At 41.7% G+C, this 21,628-nt stretch overlaps 1 long non-coding RNA gene across 2 annotated transcripts; it reads left to right on the top strand.

The window, feature by feature from the left end:
• The first annotated feature begins 5 nt into the window (after positions 1–5).
• Positions 6–21,603, top strand: LOC101903896 (uncharacterized). Of its 2 annotated transcripts, none has more exons than XR_240481.5 (3): positions 6–310; positions 843–919; positions 14,981–21,603. It is a non-coding gene; the product is annotated as an uncharacterized lncRNA (long non-coding RNA). The 2 variants fall into 2 exon arrangements; XR_009493260.1 differs by having other exon boundaries at positions 6–306.
• Positions 21,604–21,628: the final 25 nt, after the last annotated feature.

Raw genomic sequence — 21,628 nt, forward strand, 5'->3', positions numbered from 1 at the left:
CCCGGAACTTCCGGGCGCGTGCTCGTCCCCACCCCTTCGTAGCGTCACGGCGCGTGGCCATCCGGTGCCGCCCTACCAGTGACTGGGGCCGCGGAGGGGCGGGCCTCGGCGTGACGAATCGCTCTGGGGCGGGCTCTACCTCTCGTAGGGAGCTCGGGATGCGCGAGACGTGGCAGCGCTGCAGCCCAATGGGTGGAGTAGGGTTCTGGAGTCTAGCAGCGAAACTAGGCGCTCGATCTCGCGGCTTCAGATACGAGTGCATGTTTTTCTAGACGCTCGGGGAAAGTCAGAAGTGGCGACCAGCGGGTAGGTAGGTTCTCGGAAGCAAGAGTTGACCTGAGAGCCCTCGACCTAAGATGGATTTCCGTAAGCTTCAGCGTTATGTCACAGTGCCCCTGGGATAACCTGTTTTCTAGAAGAACAGCTAATATTCATTGAGTACTTAAGTTCCTGTTCATTGAGTACTTTGCACGCCTCATCTCATTTGACCCTCGTCACAGCCCTGTGAAGCCTATACTATTGTTATCCTCAGTTTACAAATGAGAGAATCAAAGTTCGTAATACTCTGGTAACCAAACCCAAGTTCATACCCTAGTGAAGTGAAGTCGCTCAGTCGTGTCCGACTCTTTGCGACCCCATGGACTGTAGCCTATCAGGCCTCTCCGTCCATGGGATTCTCCAGGCAAGAATACTGGAGTGGGTTGCCATTTCCTTCTCCAGGAAGTGGCAAAGCACTTCCAAACCAAAACATTGGTTCCTGTTATACTGTCATTCACCTGCATTTCCCCATTTAATTATGAGGACAGCCGTATGAGACTGGTATTATTGCTCTCATCTTACAGGTAAGAAAATTGAGTCATATGGAAAGATGAATGATGCTTTTGGATGAGAAGATGCAATATAACGGTCTCAATTTTCTGTAAGTAAAATTACAAATTTAACATAATTCTTATAAAAGTACAAATAGGATTAATTAAACTCCCTGTTTGTTCCTAAAACTCAAATGGAAAAATAAACAAGAATAGTAGAAAACAGTCTGTGAAAAAGAACGTGGAGGGGGATCTAGCACTCAGATATTAAAACATTGTCAGTTCAGTTCAGTCGCTCAGTCTTGTCCGACTCTTTGCGACCCCATGGACTGCAGCACGCCAGGCTTCCCTGTCCATCATCAACTCCTGGAGCCACTCAAACTCACGTCCATCACGTCTGTGATGCCATCCAACCGTCTCAGATTCTGTCATCCCCTTCTCCTCCCTCCTTCAGTCTTTCCCAGCATCAGGGTCTTTTCTAATGAGTCACTTCTTCACATCAGGTGGCCAAAATATTGGAGCTTCAGCTTCAGCTTTAGCATAGTCCTTCCAATGAATATTCAGGACTGACTTCCTTTAGGATGGACTGGTTGGATCTCCTTGCAGTCCAAGGGACTCTCAAGAGTCTTCTCCAATACCACAGTTCAAAGGCATCAATTCTTCTGTGCTCAGCTTTCTTTATAGCCTCAGCTCTTTATAGTCTCAACTCTCCTGGAATAGAGAAGGTCTTTCTGTTTGTGACTGAAAATCCAGAAGCCATAAAAGATTGATAAATTCAACCACAGAAAAATTAAAATACCTTGTATGGCAAAATAGCAATAATGATGACACCATAAACTCAAAAGATTGATAATAAGTTGAGAAAAAAATAGGTGTAATCTCATCATTGTTGCTGTTAGTCACCTAATCATGTCTGACCTTTTTATGACCCCAGGGACTATAGCCTTCCAGGCTCCTCTGTCCATGGTATTACCCAGCAAGAATATTGGGGTGGGTTGCCATTTCCTTCTCCAGGGGATCTTCCTCACCCAGGGATCAAACCTGCTTCTCCTGAATTGGCAGGTGGATTCTTTACCACTGAGCCACAAGGAAAGCTGTAATTACATCATAGGCAAGTGAAAATTTTATATGAAAAAGATTTTCTAAAAAAATAGGTAAGGAGAGAATCAGATGATTACCAGGGAAGGAAATGTAAGTGGCTCTTAATCATAATAAACTCACAATAAAAATACAGGTTACAGAAAGTAATAAAAGTTAATAAATTTAAAACTCGGTGAGATGCTATTTATTTAACTTATATGCAAAGTACATCATACGAAATGCTGGGCTGGATGAAGCACAAGCTGGAATCAAGATTGCCGGGAGAAATATCAATAACTTCAGATATGCAGATGACACCACCCTTATGGCAGAAAGTGAAGAGGAACTACAGAGCCACTTGATGAAAGTGAAAGAGGAGAGTGAAAAAGTTGGCTTAAAACTCAACATTCAAAAGACTAAGATCATGGCACCCAGTCCCACCACTTCATGGCAAATAGATGGGGAAACAATGGAAATAGTGAGAGACTTTATTTTTCTGGGCTCAAAAATCACTGCAGATGTTGGCTGCAGCCATGAAATAAAAGATGATTGCTCCTTGGGAAAAAAGCTATGACCAACCCAGACAGTGTTTTAAAAAGGAGAGACATTACTTTGCCAACAAAGGTCTGTCTGGTCAAAGCTATGGTTTTTCCAGTAGTTGTGTATGGATGTGAGAGTTGGACCGTAAAGAAAGCTGAGTGCTGAAGAACTGATGATTTTGAACTGTGGTGGTGGAGAAAACTCTTGAGAGTCCCTTGGACTGCAAGGAGATCCAACCAGTCCATCCTAAAGGAAATCAGTCTTGAATATTCATTGGAAGGACTGATGCTAAAGCTGAAGCTCCAATACTTTGGCCACCTGATGCAAAGAGCTGACACATTGGAAAAGACCCTGATGCTGGGAAAGATTGAAGGCAGGAGGAGAAGGGGATGACAAAGGATGAGATGGTTGGATGGCATCACCAACTCGATGGACATGAGTTTGAACAAGCTCTGGGAGTTGGTGATGTACAGGGAAACCTGGCGTGCTGCAGTCCATGGGGTTGCAAAGAGTCGGACACAACTGAGCAACTGAACTGACTGACTGAGATAACATCTTCACTCAGGTTGGCAAATGTCAGCCTGTTTACTGGTGGTGAAGCTATTGTCAAGGAAGGCCCCACCAAATGCCATTTGGAAAAGACCTGAAAGACATCTGGGGGTGAAATGTTCCAGGCTAACAGCAGAGCATGTGCAGAGGTCCCAAAGAGGAGTGTGCATGGCAGGTTCCAGGAGCAGCTGGGAGGCCAGCATAGCCAGGCAGGGCATCAAGGGAAATTGTAGCAGGAGATGAGGTGATAAAAGTGTGGGGCAGGCGGTTTAAGAATTGAGAAGGTTCTGAGACTACCTAAGGAGTTATCCAGGCACACTTCCATGGATACTGGCAAACACGAGACTCCTGGGGCAGAGAAAAAGGATCTTATTACCTCAACCAAAGCAAGTAACATGAGCTTCATGTTGATGTGTTTTGCACTTGCCCTCCACCAAGTTCTTCAGGGGTGATGCAGAGCAGCCCAGAATGGGTTTGGATCACAGCTGAAGAACCCAGAGCTTAGGGAACCCCCGTCTTTCATAATGGACTTCAGGCAAACTTGGCTGACTTTTGACCCAGATAGAGACAGTATTACACTGGCCAGCATAGAGACCTATCTCCTGCCCAGATGGAGACTCTCTTCCAAGGCTGTTCTTTATCTAAACATCCCTGGAAAAAAAAAAGATAGTTGAAATAAAGGCCTCTAGTACCTCTGCTACAAAAAGTGCAGAAATATGAGCGATTCGTGGAGAGTTGTCTCTCAATAGGGGCAAACCTTTAGAGCCTTGTAGGCCACTGTGAGGATTTCGCTTTTATTGTGAGTGATCTGGAGATGGAGGGGTTTTGTTGAGTTTTATGTAATTCTCCTCCCCATTCTAGTCTTATTCCCCTACGCGTGCTCAACATTAGGTAGACAGGAACTCAGAAACTGAAATGGAGACTGAAATGCACCTGTGTTAGTCCGAGTTCTCCAGAGAAAAAGAACCAATAGAGTACATAGATCTGTATAAGCGGAGATTTATTAAGGAGCAGGTTCACTTGGTGATGGAAGCCAGGAAGTCCCACCATCTGCAGGCTGAAGAGTCAGAAAAGTTGGTGAAATAATTCAGTCTGAGTGTGAAGGCCTGAGAATCAGAGGGCTGTTGGTGTAAGTCTTGGAGTCTGAAGGCTGTGGAACAAGGAACTCTGATGCCCAAAGGCAGGAAGGTAGATGTTCCAGCTCAAGAAGTGAGAGAGATTTTACCCTTCCTTTGTGTCTTTGTTCCGCTTGCGCTTTCTGCAGATGGATGATGCCCATTGACGGTGGTGAGGGCACATCTCTTTACTTTGTGTACTGAACCAAATGCTAATTTCTTCCAGAAACACAGACACAGCGAGAAATAATGTTTCACCAGTTATCTGGGTGTTTTTTAGTCCAGTCAAGTTGACAATAAAAATTAACCACTTACTGAAATTGTCAGCATGGAGGCCATGGATGACCTTGATACATGCAGTTTCAGGGGAGTAACAGGGATGGATGCTGGACTGGAGTGACCTAAGGAGAGGCCAGGAGGGGAAGAAAGGGGGCAGTGACACGAGACAGCGCCATTTGAAATGTGGCTATGAAGGAGAGGAGAGACCAGGGAGCGAAAGGGCATGGATGATGAAAATTAGTGATTCCTTCCTGCACTGAGCATGGTAAAAACTGGAAAACCATCTGTGTTAATACATAAGTCATTCAACTCCTGAGAAGAATGTAAATGTTTAGCCTTTTGTTAGCCAGAGGAGTTCATATAATGCTAGAAAAATTGTTCTGAAAAGCAATCAATCTAAAATTTGAGGAGGTAAAAGTCTTAAGATTTCTAAATGTTTTCCCTTTAACATAATCTAGAGTGTAATTTGGAAAAAATCTTAATTCTTAAGCTAATTGTATGTTCCCAATGTGTATACTGTTGGAGGGAATGTAAAATTGTGCAGCCCCTATAGAAATCAACAGGGGATTTGCTCAAGTATAGGAAATGCAATTACCATACAATCCAGGATTCCACTTCTGAGTATATAACTTACAGAATTGAAAACAGAGTCTCAAAGAAATGTTTGTACACTGATGTTCCCAGCAATAGTGTTCGCAACAGCCAAAAGGTGGAAGCAACCCAAGTGTCCATCGATGGATAAATGGATAAACAAAATGTCATATTATTCAGCCTTAAAAAGGAAGGAAATTTGGACAAATGCTACAACATGAGTGAACTTTGGGGACATGCTAAGTGAAATAAGCCACAAAAAGACAAATACTATATGATTCCATTTATACTAGGTACTAGTATAGGTTCTGAGAACTAGAATTCTCAGATTTGCAGACAGAAGGTAGAAGGGTGGTTCCCATGGCCTGGGAGGGGGCAAGAATGGGGAATTATTTAAGGGTTATGGTGGCAGTCCTGCCGATGCATGAGACAGGTTCAATCCCTGGGTCGGGAAGATCCCCTGGAGGAGGGAATGGAAATTCACTCCAGTATTCTTGCCTGAAGAATCCCGTGGACAGAGGAGCCTGGCGGACTACAGTCCATAGGTTCACAAAGAATCAGATACAACCGATGAGACTTAGCACACACATAGTTTCAGTTTTGCAAGGTGAAAAGAATGCTGGAGATCTGTTGTACAACACCGGGAATGTGCTCAACACTACTAAACTGTACAGAACACTTAAAAATGGTTAAGATGGTAAATGCATGTTACGTGTATTTTACCACAATTTTTAAAAACATTTTTTTCGTTCACTTGGTATCCCTAGCACCTTCGTCTTTCTGTGCGTGGTCTGACTTGGCATTTCCATTTTTTTCAGGGTTATTCCCTTTCTCACCACTGTCAGCTTTTCCTCCTTTGTTTTTGGGTCCCTTTTCTCCCTTCTTTGCAGGAGTCTTTTCAGGCTTGGTTTCTGTCTTTGGAGGGTCAGGTTTAGCAGATAATCTTGCTCCTGTTCATATTACAGAGTTAACACTTACAGCATACTATCTTAATATTAGTAGAATAATTAATAGTAGTTTTTAATTAAAAAGCATTAGTTGAGGTCCCCAAGAAGCATTAAGGATACAACAAAATAAAGATTCCTTCCTTACATTGCGGAAATTCCAACCACCTCCATACCTGCAGAAAAGAAAAAGAAAAAAGCCTGAATACGGAAGCTTTTTTTCCTTTTTTTTTTTTTCCCCAAATTACTTTATTTTTTTTTAATTTTATTTTATTTTTAAACTTTACAATATTGTATTAGTTTTGCCAAATATCGAAATGAATCCGCCACAGGTATACATTTGTTCCCCATCCTGAACCCTCCTCCCTCCTCCCTCCCCTTTTTTTCCTTTTTTTAACAAAATTAACTATCCTATGATAGTTAGATAGAATTTAGTAAAATATTAAGTTAGTGTTCTCAGCTAACTCCAGAAATACACATTTTAGTTTGTGAATGCCCAATTATGGTCTTGTCTTGGTACATAAGTATTTCCCTTTAGGAAGCAATGAAAGAATTTGTATTTTGGATTAACTCATTCAATACTTATGAAGTACGTGATATATGTCAAGACATGTGCTAGGTGCTAGAAATACAGAGGGAAGCAAAAGAGACAGAGCCCCTAACCTCATGAAGCCTCATGAGGCTTAGAGTCTAGTGGCACTTGGGAATCACCTCCTAGATTTTGAATGGCCCCCCTGGAGGACCCTCTAGCACCTCCAGAGAGCCTTGGACCCTGCTTCGGAAACCAGTGCACAACTTGGTACTCGCCTCCACTGCCTCCCATGGCACACCCAGCAAATGCTTGTGGAACATGTCCAAATGACATACCATACCAAGATCACGTCAGTATTTATAGAGGAGTTATGCATTCAGTAAATATGGTTGGACATTTCCTAATGAGAAGAGTATGGTAGGGAGGGGGAAATATTATCAAACAGCACTGCAGATCACCAGGATTCCTAGAATTCTGTACCCATTACAGAAATAAGACAATAGTTGTTTCCAGCTGTAAAAACTGTTGGTGCCTCTCAAGGTTCTCCTAAAGTCCAGGGTCTCTAGCAAGTCCTTTCATTACCCAATCCTTGCCTACCTCTCTTGCCTGCCCCTCTTCTATTCTCCAACTTGTAACCAGCATTCCAGCTACCTACAACACATTAGATTTCAGAAACATGTCATGTGTGCTTAAGAATGTGTTCAACAATACATTTGTATTACCTTTACACCAGTTTAAAAGAATGAGGTAGCATCTGGGACTTTCCTCGCGGTACATTAGATGAGAATCTGCCTACCAATGCAGGGGACTTAGGTTAGATCCCTGGCCCAGGAAGATTCCACATGCGTGAAGGAACTAAACCTGTGCACCACAATTACTGAGCCTGTACTCTAAAGCCCCTGAGCCACAACTACTGAAGTCCATGTTCATATGGACTACTGAAGCCCACCTAGAACCTGTGCTCTGCAACAAGAGAAGACATTGCAATCAAGAGCCTCACACTGCAACTAGAGATTAGTCCCAGCACTCTGAAACTAGAGAAAGCCTGCTCTAAGCGACAAAGACCCACTGTAACCAGAAATAAAATAAGTAAATAAACTATAAAAAAAGAATTAGGTAGCATCCATATGGAGAAGGAAATGGCAACCCACTCCAGTGTTCTTGCCCGGAGAATCCCAGGGACGGGGGAGCCTGGTGGGCTGCCGTCTATGGGGTCGCACAGAGTCAGACACGACTGAAGTGACTTAGCAGCAGCAGCAGCATCCATAAATAACATGAAATTTCAAAATGTATATAATAACTATGATCCCATACATACTTAAAAATACTAAATTGTATATTTATATTCAGATATGTGTGTGTAAAAACATAAAGAAAAATCAAGAAGGATTCATACTAAACTGATAATAATGGTTAATCGTTAAGAAGGCAGTGAGATTGACAGCAAGCATGGAGGAATTTATCTGTAATTTTTTGAAATTTTAACATATAAAAATTTGTGTAAATAACCCTGTATGTGAGACAGCAAAAGAGACACAATGTATAGAACAGTCTTCTGGACTCTGGGAGAGGGCAAGGGCGGGACAATATGGGAGAATGGCATTGAAACATGTATATCATATGTGAAACGAATCACTGGTCCAGGTTCGATGCATGATACAGGGTGCTCGGGGCCGGTGCTCTGGGATGACCCAGAGGGATGGGGTGGGGAGGGAGGGTTCAGGATGGGGAACACATGTACACTCATGGTGGATTCAAGTCAGTGTATGGCAAAACCAATACAATATTGTAAAGTAAAATGAACAGAAAAAAATTTGTGTAATTTAAAAAATAAAATACATTTAAAAATACATTAACTCAACAATATATTAAAAGGACTGTACACCATGATCAAATGGGATTTATCCCTGGGATGTAAGGATGGTTCAATATCCACAAATCGGTCAGTGTGATACACCACATTAACAAATTGCAGAATGAAAATCATATCATCTTAATAGATGCAGACAAAGCTTTTGACAGAATTCAACATCCACTTATAAAAATTCTCAACAAAGTGGGTATAGACTGAACAAACCTGAACATAGTAAAGTCCATATGTGATAAACCTACAGCCAACATCAAATTCAATGATGAAAAGCTAAGTTGCTATTGTTCTTTAGTCATGTCTGACTCTTTGCCCCCCGCCCCCTATAGACTGCAGCACGCCAGGCTTCCCTGTTCATTATCTGCTGGAGTTTGCTCAGATTCATGTCCATTGAGTCAGTGTTGCTATCTAACCATCTCATCCTCTGTCACCCCCTTTTCCTTTTGCCTTCAGTCTTTCCCAGCATCAGGGCCCCTTCCAATGAGTTGGCCCTTTGCATCAGGTGGCCAAAGAAGTGAAGCTTCAGCATTGGTCCTTCCAATGAATATTCAGGACTGAATTCCTTTAGGATTGACTGATTTGATCTCCTCACTGTCCAGAGATCAGATCAGATCAGTCACTCAGTCGTGTCCAACTCTTCGTGACCCCATGAATCACAGCACGCCAGGCCTCCCTGTTCACCACCAACTCCTGGAGTTCACTGAGACTCACGTCCATCGAGTCAGTGATAGCATCCAGCCATCTCATCCTCTGTCGTGCCCTTCTCCTCCTGCCCCCAATCCCCCCCAGCATCAGAGTCTTTTCTAATAAGTCAACTCTTCGCATGAGGTGGCCAAAGTACTGGAGTTTCAGCTTTAGCATCATTCCTTCCAAAGAAATCCCAGGGCTGATCTCCTTCAGAATGGACTGGTTGGATCTCCTTGCAGTCCAAGGGACTGTCAAAAGTCTTCTCTAGCACCACAATTCGAAAGCATCAATTCTTTTAATCTTAATTTTATTTTTAAACTTTACATAATTGTATTAGTTTTGCCAAATATCAAAATGAATCCACCACAGGTATACATGTGTTCCCCATCCTGAACCCTCCTCCCTCCTCCCTCCCCATACCATCCCTCTGGGTCGTCCCAGTGCACCAGCCCAAGCATCCAGTATTGTGCATCGAACCTGGACTGGCATCTCGTTTCATACATGATATTTTACATGTTTCAATGCTATTCTCCCAAATCTTCCCACCCTTTCCCTCTCCCTCAGAGTCCATAAGACTGTTCTATACATCACTGTCTCTTTTCCTGTCTCGTACACAGGGTTATTGTTACAATTCTTCGGCACTCAGCCTTCTTTATAGTCCAACTCTCACATCTGTATATGACTACTGGAAAAACCATAGCTTTGACTATATGGAACTTCTTTGGCAAAGTGATGTCTCTGCTTTTTAATACACTGTCTAGGTTTGTCATAGCTTTCCTTCCAAAGAGCGAGCATCTTTTAATTTTATGGCTGTAGTCACTGTTCACAGTGATATTAGAGCCCAAGAAAATGAAACCTGCAACTGTTTCCACTTTTTTCCCCTTCTATTTGCTGTGAAGTGATAGGACTGGATGCCACGATCTTAGGTTTTGAATGCTGAGTTTTAAGCCAGCTTTTCCACTCTCCTCTTTCACCCTCATCAAGAGTATCTTTAGTTCCTATTCTGCCTTTACAGTGATATTATCTGCATATCTGAGGTTGCTGATATTTCTCTCAGCAGTCGTGATTCCAACTTCTGATTTGGCATTTCATCTAAGATCAGGAACAGGACAAGGATACCCACTAGATGAATACATAGAGCCTATACCCTCAGGCCCAAATGGGAGCTATTATCATTGCTGCTGTTGCTGTGGTAGATGTTTGCTGGGTTATCTCATGCTAATCTAAAACCCCATGAGAAATTTTTCCTGATCTCTGAGACTTATGACTAGAGCATGAGTTTCAAACATAGGGATATGTTTGAATCACCGGGGGAACTGGTTAAAAATCAGATTTTGGGGCCTAGTCCCTTCCAGTCCTTATTCAGATGCTTTTGAACTGTGGTGTTGGAGAAGATTCTTGAGAGTCCCCTGGACTGCAAGGAGATCCAACCAGTCCATTCTGAAGGAGATCAGCCCTGGGATTTCTTTGGAAGGAATGATGCTAAAGCTGAAACTCCAGTACTTTGGGCACCTCATGCGAAGAGTTGATTCATTGGAAAAGACTCTGATGCTGGGAGGGATTAGGGACAGGAGGAAAAGGGGACGACAGGATGAGATGGCTAGATGGCATCACCGACTCAATGAACGTGAGTTTGAGTGAACTCTGGGAGATGGTGATGGACAGGGAGGCCTGGCATGCTGCGATTCATGGGGTCGCAAAGAGTCGGACACGACTGAGCGACTGAACTGAACTGAAAGATACATACATATATATATAGTTAATATATATATGTATATTATTTATATATATATATATATATATATATAGAGAGAGAGAGAGAGAGAGAGAGAGAGGGAGAGAGAAGCCCCCTGCCACTAGCTGTGCTGAGCACTGTCCATTGGTGTCCTTTTCCTACTTTATTTGATTTTCTTAAAAAAAACTTTAAATTAAATCTTATACATGCTTTTAGAAAAACAAACCAAAGAGCATCAGTTCAGTTCAGTTGCTCAGTCATGTCAGTCTCTTTGAGACCCCATGGACTGCAGCACGCCAGGCCTCCCAATCCATCACCAACTCCTAGAGTTTACTTAAACACATGTCCGTTGTGTTAGTGATATCATCCAAACATCTCATCCTCTGTTGTCCCCTTCTCCTCCTGCCTTCAGTCTTTCCCAGCATCAGGGTCTTTTCCAATGAGTCAGCTCTTCGCATCAGGTGGCCAAAGTATTGGAGCTTCAGCTTCAGCATTAGTCCTTCCAATGAATATTCAGGACTGATTTCCTTTAGGATGGACTGGTTGGATCTCCTTGCAGTCCAAGGGACTCTCAAGAGTTTTCTCCAACACCACAGTTCAAAAGCATCAATTCTTCGGTGCTCAGCTTTCTTTTATGGTCCACCTCTCCATACATGACTACTGGAAAAACCAAAGCTTTGACTAGACAGACATTTGTTGGCAAAGTAATGTCTCTGCTTGTTAATATTCTGTCCAGACTGGTCATAACTTTTCTTCCAAGGAGCAAGCATCTTTTAATTTCATGGCTCCAGTCACTATCTGCAGTGATTTTGGAGCCCAAGAAAATAAAGTCTCTCACTGTTTCCATTGTTTCCCCATCTGTTTGCCATGAAGTGATGGGACCTGATGCCATGATCTTAGTTTTCTGAATGTTGAGATTTAAGCCAACTTTTTCACTCTCCTATTTCATTTTCGTCAAGAGGCTTTTTATTTCTTCTTTGCTTTCTGCCATAAGGGTGGTGTCATCTGCATATCTGAGTTTATTAATATTTCTCCCAGCAATCTTGATTCCAGCTTGTGCTTTATCCAGTCCAGCATTTCTCATGATGTACTCTGCATATAAGTTAAATAAGCAGGGTGACAGTATACAGCTTTAACATACTCCTTTCCCGATTTGGAACCAGTCTGTTGTTCCATGTCCACATCTAACTATTGCTTCTTGACCTGCACACAGATTTCTCAGGAGGCAGGTCAGGTGGTCTGGTAGTCCCATCTCTTTCAGAATTTTCCACAGTTTGTTGTGATCCACACAGTCAATGCTTTGGTGTAGTCGATAAAGCAGAAATAGATGTTTTCCTGGAACTCTCTTGCTTTTTTGATAATCCAGCAGATGTTGGCAATTTGATCTCTGGTTCCTCTGCCTTTTCTAAATCCAGCTTGAACATCTGGAATTTCACAGTTCATGGACTGTTGAAGCCTGGCTTGCAGAATTTTGAGCATTACTTTGATAGCATGTAAGATGAGTGCAGTTATTTGTGCAGTAGTTTGAGCATTCTTTGGCATTGCCTTTCTTTGGGATTGGAATGAAAACTGACCTTTTCCAGTCCTGTGGCCACTCCTGAGTTTTCCAAATTTGCTGGCATATTGAGTGCAGCACTTTCACAGCATCATCTTTTAGGATTTGAAATAGCTCAACTGGAATTCTATCACCTCTACTAGCTTTGTTTGTAGTGATGCTTCCTAAGGCCCACTTTACTTCACATTCCAGGATGTCTGGCTCTAGGTGAGTGATCACACCTTTGTGATTATCTGGGTTGTGAAGATCTTTTTTGTATGGTTCTTCTGTGTATTCTTGCCACCTCTTCTTAATAACTTTTGTTTCTGTTAGGTCCATACCATTTCTGTCCTTTATTGTGCCCATCTTTGCATGAAAAGTTCCCTTGGTATCTCTGATTTTTTTGAAGAGATCTCTAGTCTTTCCCATTCTGTTGTTTTCCTCTATTTTTTTGCACTGATCACTGAGGAAGGCTTTCTTATCTCTTCTTGCTATTCTTTGGAACTCTGCATTCAAATGGGTATATCTTTCCTTTTCTCCTTTGCCTTTTGCTTCTCTTTTTTTCATAGCTGTTTATAAGGTCTCCTCCTTATATAGCTGTTTATAAAACAACCATTTTGCCTCTTTGCATTCCAAAGAGCCTAGAAGCTTACAAAGTGGAAGGAAACTCCTTGGGCCTGACTCCTTCCATACAGAACTCATTCCTACTCCCTGAGATAACGGTTGTTGGCTGTGGTTAACTTTTGTCTGTTTGTCCCCAGAAATCGTCTATACGCATACAAGCAGATCCATTAACGTATCTCTTTCACCACCCTATCAATACTTTCTTTGTGAAAAAAACACAAAGAGGATCGTAGGATAGAGCAAAATTGACAAAAGTTTTTGGTAAAGGGTCAAGCAGTAAATATTTTTGACTTTGCAGGTCATATGGTCTCTATCCCAATAATTAAATTCTCTCTCCATTGTAGCTAGAAGTCAGTCACAGCAATTCATAAATGAACGGTGTGCCTGTGTTCCAGTAAAATGTTTTTACCAAACCTCCAGCAGGCTGGATCTGGCCCCCAGGGCGTAGCTGGCAGCTGTTGAGTACTACAACTTTCTCCTTTCACTTGGATTTTTTTTTTAACATCTTTTCCATATCAGCACATGCAGTGATGTCATTGACTGCTACATGGCATGAATATTTAGCCATTCCTCAACTGGACTGCTGGATATTTTTTCCAGGTTTCGTTATAATAAACAAAGCTGCCATAGGCTGTATGCCTGGTTGGCTATTCTTAGTCAACTAGCATGAATTCTTATAGCAGAACTGGTGACTCAAAGGGTCAAGATAAATTTAAAATTTTGATAGAACAAGCCAAATTGTTCTCAGGCTTTTTAAAAAAAAATTCAGATTGCCACATACCCTTGTGATTTTTATTGCTTAATCTTATTCCTGGTGAATATTTTCTGTTAACGGTTTTGTAATAACTAAAGGAAAGATCCCAGAGACAGAAGGACCAATAAACTCTGTGGCAGTTGACTCGACTTAATAACTCTTCAGTAAATGCTTGCCATCATGAAGTAATTTGCACAGCTTTCTTATCAGTGTGTGGAGAAGGAAATGGCAACCCAATCCGGTACTCTTGCCTGGAGAACTTCATGGACTGGGGAGCCTGGTGGACTACAGTCCATGGGGTCTCAGAGTCGGACATGACTGAGCAACTTCACCTTCACCTTATCAGTGTAAAGGCAAATTCCCTGTGGCCCAAAAGTGAGGACAGCTGTTCTCAAGGTAAAGAACATTCTGTGCAAAAGCACACTAGAAGCCTGTGCATAGCAAATATACTGATTAGACAGGACTTAATTGCCATTACAGGTGCAGCATATGCAGGCCTGGGCTCAGGGATGGTGAAAATGAATTTTGAATTTCCAATCAGAGGTCTCATTTGGGCCCTTTATATAACTGGGCCAATGCTTCAGATTACCTTACCTGAAAAAAAAAAAATGCATTGATCATGCAGTGTTGCTGAGGGTACAATATTAAAATTTTTTTTAATTTTATATTGGAGTACAGTTGATTTACAATGTTGTGTGTTTCAGATGTACAGCAAAGTGACTCAGTTATACATGTATCCATTCTTTTTCACATTATTTTCCCCTATAGGTTATTATAGAATATTGAGAGTTCCCTGTACTGTACATCAGGTTCTTATTATCTGTTTTATATATATAAATAATGTTTTATCACTTTTATACACAGTAGTGGGTATATGGACTCCCCGATGGCTAGGTGGGTAAAGAATCCACCAGCAGTACAGGAGACACGAGACGTGGGTTTGATCCCTGGGTTGGGAAGATCCCCTGCAGGAGGCGTGGCAGTCCACTCCAGTATTCTTGCCTGGAGAATCCCATGGACTGAGGAGCCTAGCAGGTTACAGTCCAAAGGGGCACAAAGAGTCAGACACGACTGAGTGACTAAGCACACACCAGTGGGTGTATGATAATCCCAATCTCCTAATTTATCCCTCTTCTTCACCTTTCCCCTTTGGTAACCACAAGCTTGTTTTCTAAGTCTGAGAGTCTGTTTCTGTTTAAAATGAGTTCATTTGTATCATTTTTTTAAGATTCCACTTATGATATTTGTCTTTGTCTGATTTACTTCACTAAGTATGATAATCTCTAGGTCCATCTGTGTTGCTACAGCTGGCATTATTTCCTTCTTTTTTTATGGTTAAGAGCCTCCTGATGAAAGTGAAAGAAGAGAGTGAAAAAGTTGGCTTAAAACCCAACATTCAAAAAAAAAAAAAAACATTCAGAAAACTAAGATCATGGCATCCAGTCCCATCACTTCATGGCAAATAGATGGGGAAACAATGGAAACAGTGAGAGACTTTATTTTGGGGGGCTCCAAAATCACTGCAGATGGTGGCTGCAGCCATGAAATTAAAAGACTTCCTCCTTGGAAGAAAAGCTATTGACCTACCTAGACAGCATATTAAAAAGCAGAGACATTACTTTGCCAACAAAGGTCCATCAAAGCTATGGTTTTTCCAGTAGTCATGTGTGGATGTGAGAGCTGGACTATAAAGAAAGCTGAGCGCCAAAGAATTGATGCTTTTGAACTGTGGTGTTGGAGAAGACTCTTGAGTCCCTTGGACTGCAAGGAGATTCAACCAGTCCATTCTGAAGGAGATCAGTCCTGAATATTCAGTGGAAGGACTGATGCTGAAGCTGAAGCTCCAATACTTTGGCCACCTGATGCGAAGAGCTGACTCATTGGAAAAGACCCTGATGCTGAAAACGATTGAAGGCAGGAGGAGAAAGGGATGGCAGAGGATGAGATGGTTGGATGGCATTACTGACTATGGACATGAGTTTGAGCAAGCTCTGGGAGTTGCTGATGGACAGGGAAGCCTGGCATGCTGCAGTCCATGGGGTTGCAGAGTCTTACACGACTGAGCGACTGAACTGAACTGAATATTCCATTGTATATCTGTATGTGGAGAAAGAAGTATTACATCGTCTTTTCCCATTCCTCTGTCAGAGGATGTCCAGGTTGCTTCCATGTCTTGACTATTGTAAATAGTGCTGCAGGGAACATTGGAGTGCATGTTATCTTTTTGAATTATGGTTTTCTCCAGATTTATGCCCAAGAATGGGATTGGTGGGTCATATGGTAGTTCTATTTTTAGTTTTTATAGAAACCTCCATACTGTTTTCCATAGTGCTTGTACCAGTTTAAAAACACTCCCACCAGTAGTGTAGGAGGATACCCTTTTCTCCACACCCTCTAGAGTAGTTATGAACAACCAGTCTTCACTCAGCACGCACTATGACCCTGGCACTGGGCTAAGTCCTTCACCTATTTCCTGCTACCCTGTGATGATGGTGATATCACCATTTTAGAGATAGGAATACTAATGCTCAAATAAGCCAAATCATTTAGCCACAGCAACATAGTCGCTCCTTTTGACTTCCAGGCCCATGGAGGATAAAAATGCAACTATATGCTGCATTGAAAACTGGCAGAAGCCTTGCAGAAAACAAAATAAGAGGAACAAAAATGTCTGTATTCCATTTACAATCTACCCCTGGAAATTTATCCTTGGAAAATAATCCCAAAGGAAAAAAGTTATGCCTAAAGATACCAATAACAAAGAGCTAAAAAGTTTAACAAAGGAGAAATGATTAAGGAAATAATCAGCTTATGGATTAGTAAGTACATTTTTCTTTTTAAAAAATTTTATTTTTTAATTGAAGGATAATTGCTTTATAGAATTTTATTGTTTTCTGTCAAACCTCAGCATGAATCAGTCATAGGTATACATAATAATGACAGTGAAAACTAAGGAACGGTGTGAAATAGTGGGAAAACCCCTGATCTCAAAGTCAGGTAACTGGATTAAGTCATCACTTACCATTTGAGGGACCTTGGGTGAGTTACTTAGGTTCTCTGAGTCTCTTTTTTTCTCAAAAAGAAAAAAAATATTACTCCTCTGTGTATAAGATAAGGTTTCAGAGGATTTGCATTCCCACTGTATGTCAATAGTAACACTTTATTTCATGGTTAGGCATGGCCGTGAGGCCTGCATGAGCCAATGACCAAGAACGTCTATGGTGTGTGTCACTTCAGAGAATTTACTCAGCAGTGTGAGGCTCCAGCCCTTTCTCCCTCTGTGTGATGGTGACCGTCAGGAGAAAGCAGACGTTAACGGGGGGCCAAGGCTGAGCTGTCACAGGGAGGACAGCTGCCCAGAGGCAGAGACGACTTTGTGAGGAGTGAGGAATGAACTGTTGTTTTCTTAAGCCACTGAGATTTGGTTAGTGCCAAACACGGGGCCTATCCAGATGATGTGCCTAACCTCACCAGTCTGCTTATTACCACTTTCCCCACAGGACCTGAGACAGTGCCTGGCACAAAACCAAATCTCAAGAAATGTTTGTAGAATGACTGTTGTCCCAAGGGTTAGGCTTTCTTTGAGGCTTTAGTATGTAGATAACCCTTATCCAGCACCAGTGATGAAGAACTTTACAGATGCCTGAAGTTGTTATGGGTTATTCTGTCCCACAAAAATTCATATTTTGAATTCTTAACACCCAGTCCTCAGAAGGTGACCTATTTTGGAAATAGGATCATGATAGGTGTAATTAGTTCAGATGTGGTCATACTGGAGTCGAGTGGGCACCTAACCCAAAATGACTTTTTTTTTTTTGGTGTGCCATGCAGCTTCCAGGATCTTAGTTCCTCAAGCAGGGATTGAACCTGGGCCCACGACATCAAAAGCGCCAAGTCCTAACCACTGGCCCGCCAGAGAAGTCCCCTGATGTTCTTATAGAAGGGGAAATTTGGAAATAAGCAGAGGGAGAATGCCTTGTCAAGATTAGGGTTATGCTGCCACAAGCCAGGAACTACCAAAAGCAGGGAGAGGCCTGGAATAACTCCTCCCTAGGGAGCACAGGCCTGCAGATACATGACCTCAGACTTCCAGCTTCCAGGACAGTAAGACAAAACATTTCTGTCGTTTAGCCCATCCAGTTTGTGGTACTCGGTTATTGCAGCCCCAGTAAGCAGGTACAAGAGTATTTTGCATTTCCTTACTTGACCAGAGGAGTGAAAGCTTTCTACAGAGGCGCTCGTAACAGAACTGTTGCTGACATTCCTTCCAACTAGTGTTCTGTCCCTTGTATCCCTTCCTTCCCATAAAATTGGGGTGGGTGATTTCCTATTTATTGGACCAGTACTTGTGAAGTCCCCTACTTTGCATCGTCTTTCATTAGAAAACAATTTTTATCTTAACAAATCACTTCAGAAACCACATGACTGAGGCAGCATTTAGAAACAACGTATAAAAGAATAAGAGAAATGCTACTTAAGTCTGAATGCTGATGTTTCTGATTCTGGGCCAGACAATAAGACATAGACCTGTTTTTCCCTGCTTCTTCTGCTAAGCACAGCTAACAGCCCTGGAGGTAGCGAGACACAACCAAAGAACTCTGAAAGCTGCTAAGAAGGCTTGCTGGTTTGGGAGCCCAGGACCGGAGAACAGCATTGACAGGGCACATACAGTCCCACCACGCAACAGGGGGAGAGCCCTTCTCAAACCCCAGCCTCGCAACAGAAGGCGGCCCAGACAGGCTCACACCCCCGCCTGCACCCGTAGAGAACGGGGGTCCCCCTGGTGGGCATGCCACCACCTGGCAAGGGGGTCACTGGCAACCCAGGTGGAAAGAAACAGCCAGGGAGGCACTCTCCTTCCCCACAAGGCCTGAGACTCCCCCTTTCCACCAAGAGTTACCAAGGTATGTGGGTGGACTGAGCCAGAGGGAGAAATCCAGTCATAATGGGTATACCAGTTCAGGAAGCTTCTTTATCCCTGGAGCCTGACTCTCCTCCTTCACCAGTAGATACTTAGCCCTCTCAGGCAGCACCAGCAGGAACCAACAGAAACCCTACTGGCCGCAGATAAACCAAGCTGACCAAAATAACACTGCAAAGCTGCTGAAAATTAAACTGCCATTGAAACCACAGTCCACAAAAGTAGGCCAAGACCCATGTGCTAACTCTAAATAGGGTGATGCTTACTAAAAATAAAAAGATTTAAATGGGTCCTAGCATCTCCTAACATAATAGACAAAATGCCTAGGATATTATTAACAGTCACACATCATACCAACAACCAGGAAAATCACAAGTTGAGTGAGAAAAGAGTCAATGGATGCCAATACTGAGATGAATCTTGACAAAGATTTTAAAGCAGTCATCTTAAAGCTGTGACTAGATTGCCAATTAGAAATTCTCTTGAAATAAGTTAAAAAATAAAAACTCCCTGCAATGAAATAGAAGTTATAAAAAAGAACCAAATGGGCATCACAGAACTGAAAAATACTATAACAAAAGAAAAACTTGCTGGCTAGGTTCACTATTAAGATCGGAGAAGACAAAAGATAGATTCAGTGAACTTGAGGATGGAATAATAGGACCGACCTGAAAGAGAAAGAAAAATAGACTGGGAGAAAAACAAGAGCCTACACACCTGTGGGACAGTAACAAAAGATCCAATGTTCATATTATCAGAGTCTCAGAGAGGCAAGTGTGGCTTGGGCTGAAAGAGTGTTTGAAGAAATACAGTTGGAAAATCCCCAAATTTGATAAAAGACACAAACTTCCAGACCAAATCCCAAACAGGATAAAGCAGTAACATAGCAGTAATTAGCTTAAATCTAAATGGTCTAACTATATCAATTAAAAGACAAAGATTGGATAAAAATGCAACTCAACTATATGTTACTTATAAGAAACTCACTTCAAATTGAACATATATAGGTTGAAAGTAAAAGAATAGAAAAAGATATAACATGCAAACAGCCAAAAACAAGGAGTGACTATGTCAGTGTCTGATAAAGTAGATTATGGAGCAAAGAAAATTACTACAGACAAAGAGGAACATTACACAATAACAGAAGGATTAACCCACCAGCAAGACAAAGACCCTAAATGTGTACACACCAAACAGCAGAGCCTCAAAATACATGAAAAAGCTGATCGAGCTGAAAGGTAAAACAGACAAATCCATAGTTGTAATTGAAGACTTCAGTACCTCCCTTTCAACAATTGATAAAACTAGAAGAAAACCAGCAAGGATACAGAAGATCTGAAAAATACTACCAATCAACAGGATTTAGTTAAATAGAATATTCCACTCAACACCAAATTAAAAAAAATTTTTTTTAAAGCAACTATGGAACATTCCCCAAGACAGACCACATCCTGGGCCATAAAACCACCTCAGCAAATTAAAGAGAATTGAAATCATATGAACTGTTTTCTGAGCATAATGGAAGCAAACTAGAAATCACTGACATAAACACATTAGGAGTCTAAACACGCGGCTAACACTGATCTGCGGGTTTCATGCAGTGCCTATCAAAAGCCCAGTAAGGTTTCTTCCCTAGGCATAGACAATAGACATAGTCCAGTGTATTTTATAATTTATTTGAAAAGGCACACACCCTGGACTAAAGAACAAAGTGGAAGGAAGTTCTCTATTTGGTAGTAAGACTTAGCATATAGCTAGAGTAACCAAGGGAGCATGGTTCTGACAGGTAAGACTCATAGATCAGTGGAACAGACTGAGCACCCAGAAATCGACCCACACAAATACACTCAACTGATATTTGACAGAAGCACAAAACCAGTACACTGAGGGAAGAATAACATTTCAACAAATGGGGCTGGAGCAGTTGGACATCTGTAGCAAGAATTAAAGAGCCTTGCCCTAAACCTCATACCTTATACAAAAAAAAACTCAAAAGGGATCATAGACTTAAATGTAAAGCTATAAAACATTTGGAGACATTCTTTGGGATCCAGGTAAAGAATTCTTAAACTTGATACCAAGAGCATAATTCATTAAAAGAAAATTTGATACAGAAGACTTTATCAAATTTAAAAATCTGTTCTGTAAAAGCCCATGTAAAGAGAATAAAAAGTCACAGAATGGGAGAAAATGTTTGCAACCACGTATCTGACAAAGGACTTTCAACAGTTAATCATGGGGAAAAAAATCTAATCAGAAAATGCATAAAAGGTAGGAACAAATATTTAACCAAAGAAGATGGCAAATAAACACAGGAAAAGATGTTTTACATAACTAGCAATTAGAGAAATGCAAATGAAAAGCGCAACAAGATATCACTACACACCTAACAGAACGGCTAAAATAAAAAAATAGTGATAAACCAAACGCTGGCAAGGACGCAGAGAAACGGAATCTCTCATACATTGCTATAGGAAGTGTAGACTAGTATAGCCACTCAAGAAAACAGTTTGGCAGCATTTTATAAAACCAAATCTATGCATCTATGAGATGACTTAGCAATTACACTGAAAAGTTATATATTGACACAAAAATATGTACATGAATATTTGCAGCAGCTTTATTTTTTATATTTATTTACTTGGCTGTACTGGGTCTTAGTTGTGGCATGCGAACTCCCGAGCTTCAGCATGTGGGATCTAGTTCCCTAACCAGTGAACAAACCTGGGCCCCCTGCACTGGGAGTGTGGAGTCTTAGACACTGGACCACCAGGTAAGTCCTTGCAGCTTTAATAGTCAGAAACTGGAATGAGCTTAGATGTCCTTCACAGGTGAAACAGTTTACACATACGGTAAAACAATACATACATCCGGGGGAGAGGGTGTGCATCTCACGCTAGGCCACACCCATATCTGCAGGTCTCCAAGGTGAACAGCCTCTGGCATACATAACATACTACTCAGCAATAAAAAGGAATGAATAAAAAGAATGAACTACAGATACATGTGATCAGAGGCGGGTGTGGTTATAAAAAGATAAAACCAGGGGTCTTTGTGATATTAGAAG

This window comes from Bos taurus, chromosome 28 (genome assembly GCF_002263795.3).
Source record: "Bos taurus isolate L1 Dominette 01449 registration number 42190680 breed Hereford chromosome 28, ARS-UCD2.0, whole genome shotgun sequence".
NCBI classification, from domain to species: Eukaryota; Metazoa; Chordata; class Mammalia; order Artiodactyla; family Bovidae; genus Bos; species Bos taurus.